At 34.6% G+C, this 8,330-nt stretch overlaps 1 pseudogene across 1 annotated transcript; it reads left to right on the top strand.

Annotated features, from left to right (window-relative positions):
* Window positions 1–6,843: 6,843 nt before the first annotated feature.
* Window positions 6,844–7,925, top strand: LOC120068343 (protein MIZU-KUSSEI 1 pseudogene; annotated as a pseudogene). The gene has a single exon (XR_016525374.1). The product of XR_016525374.1 is annotated as a protein MIZU-KUSSEI 1 pseudogene (transcript).
* Window positions 7,926–8,330: the final 405 nt, after the last annotated feature.

Raw genomic sequence — 8,330 nt, 5'->3', positions numbered from 1 at the left:
TACATCACAAGTGTTTGTTCAATACAGTGTTTACAAACTATAGGACCCAACGAGTGTTTAGGGTCTTATTGAAGTTTGCTGATGAAGTAGGCCATTCAACAACTCTTGTTGAAGTTTCAGTAGTTTCATTGGAAAGCTCACGTAACACGATCTTACTACATGGACTGTGCCCCTTTATATGATTCTTCTCCAAGAAGGTAGTGTTCGTAAACAAAAACACTCCGTTTTCCGTTAGATCATAAAAGTAACCCCCTCGTGTACCTTTGGGGTAGCCTACAAAGAGGCACAACCTCGACCGTGGTTCCAATTTCTTTGGATTAGCCTCAAGCACATGTGTTGGTCAACCCCATATGTAGAAGTAACGCAAGCTAGCTTTACAGTCGTTCCACAACTCCAAAGGTGTTCTCGCAACACTCTTGGAAGGAACACAATTGAGTATATACACTATAGTCTCCACTGCAAAACCCTAAAACGAGTTCGGTAAGGAAGCGTAACTCATCATCGACCGAACCATGTCCAACAAGGTTCTGTTTCTCCTCTCTGCTACACCATTCTGTTGAGGTGTACCCGGTGCTGAGAGTTAGGAAACGATTACATGGTCTATCAAATAGTCTTGGAACCCCAAATCCAAAAACTCTCCACCTCGATCCGATCGAAGTATCTTAATCGAACTATCCAATGCATTTTCAACTTCAGTCTTGAACTCTTTGAACTTTTCAAAGGATTCAGACTTCCATTGCATCAAATAAACATACCCATATTTAGAGTAATCATTAGTAAAGGTGATGAAATACTCATAGCCTCCCCTAGTTCGCACATTCATCGGACCACAAAGGTCAGAATACACTAACTCTAGAGCCTCTTTGGCTCGATAACCTTTTTCCAGTAAAAGGTTTTTTAGTCATCTTACCCTCAAGGCAAGATTCACGCATCGGTAAAGAATTTTCTTCTAACTCACTTAGAAGTCCATTCTTTACCAACCTCTCAATTCTATTAAGATTAATGTACCCTAATCGAAGGTGCCAAAGTTGGGCATTTTCTTTTGGAGAAACCCGTTGATGTTTATTTTGAGTTACGACTGTTTTAAACATCTCTATGTTATTGAGGAAACTCGTTGCTAACGGCCTTAACACATACCAATTATTTTCCAGATATGCTGTACAGATTTCAACTCCATTTTTATGACAGATTTCAACTCGTTGCTAACGACCTTAGCACATACCATAACACTTTATTCAATTGAAATTCAATAGTATATTTACACTGTAACAAGAATTTTACAAAAATTAAGTTCCTTTTTGACTTAGGAACTACATAAACATCATGTAAAACAAGAAATTTCTTTTATAAAGTCAACTGGAATCCTCCCTTTGCCACAGCTGAGACGATGTACCCGGTTCCTACTCGCATCGTCATCTCACCAGCCTCCAACTACCACCAGGATCTAATCTTCTGAAAAGAAGAACAAACATGATTTGTGGCGCTGGAATCAATACAGGCAGAATCATCATTCTCTACTAAACAAGTTTCCAAAACTAGTAAATCATATTTACCTTGTTTTGCTTTAGCCTTGGCCACCTTTTTCTCCTTCAACTAGCGAGGACAATTCCTCTTCTAGTGCTCGTCCTGGTTACAGTGGAAACACTTTTCCTTGTCAACCGGCGCTGGATGCCTACCCCGTTGGGCGATAGGCTGTGAGTTAGCAGGTGCCTTCTTCTTCCCCTTACCATCCTTCTTCTTCTTCCACTTGGAAGTGTTAAAGAAGGTGCAGACTTTGTTCCAGAAGTCGAACCTTGATAGAACTTCTTAGAAGATGAAGCAACATTTGCTTCACCTATCCTCTTCTACTTACTTTTCAGTAAGGATTGAAATGTCTGCAACTCGTTGAGGAGAGTTTTAAGGGTATAGTCCACTTTGTTTAGAATCGCATTGCTAACAAAGTGTAGGAAGCTATCCGGCAACGAATGCAAGATAATGCTAACCTGGCTGCCCTCATCGATCTGAGACCCATTCATCTCCGGTACATTGAAGTGGACCATCTTGTTAAGCACGTGTTCACGAACAAAGGTGCCTTTCTCCATTTTGAAGTTGAAGATGCATTTTAGAGCCTCGTGCTTAAGCTGTCCAGACGGTTGTTCGAACATTCCCCATAGGGACTCCATGATCTCACGTGCTGAGACCATGGGTTCATGCTTCTTGGCCAACGAAGTTAAGACTGGCCAAGATATAGGCTCGGGCCTTCTCATTCGCCTGTGTCCAATGCTCATATGCCTCCCGAACATTTCGAGTGGCGTTAGGAGGTGGAATAAGAGGACACTCCTCCGTAAGGACAAATATGAGATCATCGATGATTAATATTGTTATGATCGTGTATTTCCAACTAGCATAATTCTCACCAGTCAGTTTATCGGTGCTAAATAGAGCTAAAGTGGCGGTGGCCATTATAATGTTGCTGAAAACAAAACAAACTTAATAAGTCTTATGGAAAACCATATTTTAACACCAATTTTAGTTTTAGCAAAATAGTTTCCAAGTAAACCACATTCCTTCGGTCCAAAACTGTTAACCCTTAACAATTTCGCGTAAGTGTAACCCCTCGTTTTCGGCCCTAGAGTCCTGCCCTAATGTGCCCACCATAGGAAAAAAGCAGATTAGGACAAGAGACTAAAGCGACCTTATCCTATACAGGAGATCAGATAAAGAAGCGTGCAAAACTATCATCCTATAGGGGGACACTCCCAGGGTGCCTCGAGGTGATGCACAGAAACTTTATCCAACCTAACGAGAGAGACCGTGGGATATGCTGTCGCACGTCCCGCTCCCACTTACTATAAACATTCTCTCCATCCACCTTGATATTGACCTACCCAAATACCATCCTTTAGAGGGGACAATCCCAGGGTGCCACGAGGCCGAGGATAGATCTCACGGTGTAGACAATAAAGGGAGAAACGCGAAGAGGTTTAAATGAAGTATCAGATACACCAAGTACCTCCCACTGAATGTTCTATCTAGGGATTCATTAACTTAGACCATTTGGCTACTGATTTTAATCTAAGTCAATTTAATTTCCTTGAAAACAACTATTGTCTTTGAAATTAAACAAGTTCAAAAAGTCAGATTAAACTCTTTAATGGACTGTCCTCAAAATTGCACGCATGCATCAAATTTATCTAATTCACCTTTCCAAATAGGTTCCCAAGTAGGGGTGTTATTTTTTCGTCAACTTAAATACCCCAACCTAGATAGAACCTGCCTTAGACAAAAGATCCCTTATAGATAGATTTGCTACACTTTAACCTTTTATTAGTCAATTTAATCCTATTAAACTGATTAAAAGATTAAAGCCTAGATTACTAACCGTATTAGAACTTTGATCTTAGGTCTATCTCCACCAAGTTTTAAAACACTTTTAAAACCATGATTCAAGTCGAAGTTTGCATGTATGTCTTTTTTATAGATTTTAGTTTTTATTTCCTTACAACTCTTATAATAGAACCAACTAAAACCATACACATTGCCACACAACTAGGTATTTATAACACTTATAAATGTAACCTATGTGTCATGCTTTATGCAATGTCCATTCATTACTATATATACCTTTTATATACTTGTAATAAACCAAACAAACATGCTTTCATACACCCTTATACTATAACACTTATAATATAAAGATGATGCATATCTATGCTTTATGCATGCATAAATATAACTCGTATATTATATGACGCATGAGCATGCTCTTATGTAATTTAAATCATGCTTCTCTAAATCATAACACTTATAATAAAGAGATGATACATGGCCAATGCATAACCTAAGGTGGGATTTCTTCTATATGACATAACATATGACATATAAATAAACATACATCCTATGTACATTCACAAAGATTAAAGGACTGGGATGAACCACCTCAAAATCGGAAATAAAAATTCTATCTATTACACTTTCCATCGAGCAAATCGGTTCACAGGTGAATCGGGTCTTGAACCGCCCGAGCAAAGCTCCCTCATCGTTTAGTAAATACGACCGGGTATACACGATCGTTTAGCTACGATCGAGTACCATTTACAATGCGATGAAGCATGAGGTACCTGATCGTTTAGCGCACAAGACATTAACCCGCGAGTCTAAACGATTGTTTAGACGACGACGTTGCTGTGAAGCACGATCGTCTAGATGATCACATAACAAGTGCGTAAGTAAACTGCGATCAGATCGGCGATAAGAAGAAGAAGAAGGAGAAGAAGAAGAAGGAGAAGAAGAAGAAGAAGAAGAAGAAGAAGAAGAAGAAGAAGAAGAAGAAGAAGAAGAAGAAGTGTAACTGCCACACAACGATGAAGAAGAATAAAATCAATAAGAAGAAAATGAATTAAAATCGATGGTCAGATCAATTGAATCCAGAATACTAAATTGAAGTTGAAGTTGAAGTTGTAGAATTATCATTGAAGTTTTCAAAATTGAAACAGTGAGAAAGAGAAGAAGAAGAAGAAGAAGAAGAAGAAGAATCAAAGAATAATCTCAGTACAGTTGAAGTTGTCGAAATTGAAATAATAAGGAAGTTTTGATCATCCAGTTTCTTGTTGAGGGACGATGTAAAGAAGAAGAAGAAGACACAAAAAATTGGCAACATACGTGGAATAATTTTCAAATATGTAGGGGTAGTTTTGGAATTTTTAAAAAAGTTTCCATGTTTCCGTTTGGACAATTTTTTTTTGCCATATTACGTAAATAGTTTTCTTATTTTTCCATTTTAGACAATTTCTCTATTAGATATCAAATAACTTTTAGGTATAGGAAATAGTTTATCAATCATACACCAAACAAATTCTCAAGTATAACCATAGTATATTGAATATCAATCAAGTTGGGCAAGATGGTAATTGAATCACATATTTTTAACCGATTAAAGGAATAATTTTTGGACTTTTCCAAATTGGAAAATGGGCTAGGCTTATTTTCTTGCCATTTTTGTAAATTTAAAAATCTGAAGCCACTGCCTTAATTTTTGCAATTTGTTTTGCTAGGAGTGCAATTACCCCAAATATATTTATATATATATATATATATATATTTTATAATCAGCTTTAAAATTTGGTATTTTAAAACAAGTTTTGTAATTAAATATGAATATTGAAAAGAAAATTATTTTATGATAGTTGTTTTGTTGTTATTATCATTTCCCAAGAGAGCACAATTATCACTTTATTTGTGGTCTCATTTTCTTTGGCTTTTCAGGTGCTTTGAAACCTACTCTCCAATTTTCTTTGATTATCTACTCCCATTGGCATTAATTATTGTCTACCACAATTTTCCCAGGTAGGTTGGGTTGCTCATCAACTTCCTTCTCTTTGCTCATTCTCTTCAGCTACTCCCTTTGTTCTGTCCCACAATATCTAACTAATTGAAAGTGATACAACACAAAATATATATTTGTTTGTATTTCTTTCTATAAAAATTACAACATTTATTTACATCAAGGGTCTAATTTGGTAAAACTAAAAATTTAGGGTCTAAATTAATTCAATTCCGACAAATTTAGCCCAAAATTATTTGTTTTTACTAATGTATTATTATCATTCTTTTAGTTCGATCTACATTGGGCCATATATGTTTTTATCCTTTGTTAGTATTTTTTTTTCTATAGTTAACCTGATAAATGGAAATGATGAATATGTTCACCTGATTTAAAAATTTAAATTATTTAATAGAATATATATATTTTTTTAACAATATGAATGTATTTGGGATTTAATATTTTTTTTTTAATAAATGTTAGGTTCAAATTAATTGCGTCAATTTTACCTTTCTACTTCAATTTCTCAATTCAAATAATTTTTTTATGTTAATTGAGTGTTAACAAATTATTGACCAAATCAATCCCTTATGTTAGTTTAGAAAAAAAAAAAAAAAAACTATTTCTTTCATAGTATCCACTTTTATAAATAACTCTTTTAATGTTACAAACTTTACATATTGTTGATATGATGATTGGTCATGAATAAAAATATATAGTGCTCAAATTATTGTAGTATATAAAAATTTTAAAAAATTTAAAAATTTATTGGATACAAAGTTAAAGTTTAGAATTCTATTACACATGAAAGTCAAATTTATATCTAATAAATCAATAAATTCTAATAATTTTTTTGACCCATAAACACAAATTTAAAATTTTAGGGTGTTTATTAGACATTCTTAAAACTTCAAATTTCAGATTCACAAAAAATTCGAAATTGCTAAACTTTTAATTTAACGTGAAATAAAATAAAATAAAATAAATTCATCTTTAGTCCCCAAGCTTTAAATAATAGGACCATCCATGACTTTTCAAAATGCAACTTTTAATCTTCGAACTTTTAAGAATATGTGTATTTAGTCTGAGTTTACATATTATTGTTTCTTTTGTCGCCCTCTTATGTAAGTTTTAAAAGTACGTTTAAAAAGGTTTCCTTGATATAATTTTTTTTAAAAATATTTTAGATAGTCATATAAAATTTTCAATTAGAAATAAGTTTTAAATAATTTTAGAGAAGATATAATTAATTATTAAAATTATTTTTCTAATTTAAAATAATGAAAAATTATTTTAGGATCTTTTAAACTTTTTATCAAAAGTTTAACTAAAGATGAAAAAGTTACCTTTCGAAACCTAAAGACCAAATGCATCTAAAACTTTGATGATTAAAAAGGGTCAAACATACATATTATTTAGAGTTAAAAACTAAAATGTAATTTAAATCGTTAAAAAGAAAAAGAAAAAAAAATCCCACCAAACACAACACACAACCAAATGTGTTTATATTAAACTCACACATTGCTCATCAGTCTACCCACCGGACAAGGACAAAGACAAAGACAAAGACAAAGACGAGAAAATTCCTCAGTGTGTCTTGCTTTTTTCAATGTTATCATTCTTTGTGTGAAGATGAAGACAATCATGGCCAAATCTTCACACGACTCCTTCTCCTTCTCCCGGAGATACCATTTCAACTTCAACAAAACCAAACACAATAATAATAGCCAAGACCATGAAGACGACCATCAAATCCTAACCTTCAAACCTCCCAAACAAAAACACGCCGCCGTATCTGTCTCCAAGCTCCGATCCGCCATCGCATTGCTGGGGATCAGGAGCCGATCATGTCGAGTCGTGGGGACAATATTCGGGCACAGACGAGGGCATGTGCATTTCTCAGTGCAGACGGAGGGAAGCGCAAAGCCGATGTTCTTAGTGGAGCTAGCAATGCCGACGACAGCGCTCGTGCGGGAGATGGCATCGGGGGTGGCAAGGATCGCGTTAGAGTGCGAGAGAGGAGAGAAAAGGAAGAAGAAGGGGAAGTTGAATGAGGAGGGAATATGGAGGGCTTATTGCAATGGGAAAAAGTATGGAGTTGCACATAGGTTCGAGTGTGGGGGTGAAGAATGGAGGATTCTTAAAGCCATTGGGCCTATAACGGTTGGAGCTGGAGTGTTGCCTGAGAGTGGGGAGGGATGTGGTGAAGGCGAAGTGATGTTCATGAGGGCTAGTTTTGAGAGAGTTGTGGGTTCTAAGGATTCAGAAGCTTTTTACATGATTAACCCAGATGGAGTTGGAGGCCCTGAGCTTAGTATTTTTCTGCTTAGGGTTTGATACAGTTTTCGTTTCTTCTGTAAGGGTAATACCTGGGTGCAGTTTGAGTTATCACTCATCTCCATATATTTCTTACAATGACAAAGAAAAAAATTATAGATATAGTTTGGGATGCATCAAAATATTTTTCTTTTCATAACGGATGAGTGAAACTATTTATATTGTGTTTAAGCTTTTTAGGGAAGGTCTTGTTTATGTACGATATAGAGAGCGGTTTTGTAATAATAATATATATGTTAAATAATATGAGTATATTTCAATAACAATAATAATCTTGTTTTGGAAACTTGTCCTTCATTTAGGTTCCGTTTAATAGTTATTTCGTTTTCTTATTCAGATTTTTTAAAATTAAGGTTATTTCTTCTACATTTTTTATAATGATTTCTATTTTTTTTAAGTATAATGGTTGAATTATTAGCCAAATTCCAACAACAAAAGCATATTTTTAAAAGGGACAGTTGCAAATATAGACTTTAGACCTAAAGTATTAGCAGATATAACATAATATAAAAAAAATTGCAAATATGACCAAATTTAAATAGTGTCTATCAGTAATAGACCATATCACTAATAAGAGTCTATCAACAATAGAATTCTATCGCTGATAGATTTTTCTATATTTGCATTTTTTTTTAAATGATGTTATACACTTGGTTATTATTTCTAAAAATGTTACCAATTGCAATTACCC

This window comes from Benincasa hispida, chromosome 12 (genome assembly GCF_027475165.1).
Source record: "Benincasa hispida cultivar pf3 chromosome 12, pf3_genome.v1.1, whole genome shotgun sequence".
NCBI classification, from domain to species: domain Eukaryota; kingdom Viridiplantae; phylum Streptophyta; class Magnoliopsida; order Cucurbitales; family Cucurbitaceae; genus Benincasa; species Benincasa hispida.
The sequence above is the reverse complement of the archived record's forward strand: the minus strand, read 5'-3'. Positions and strand labels throughout refer to the sequence as shown.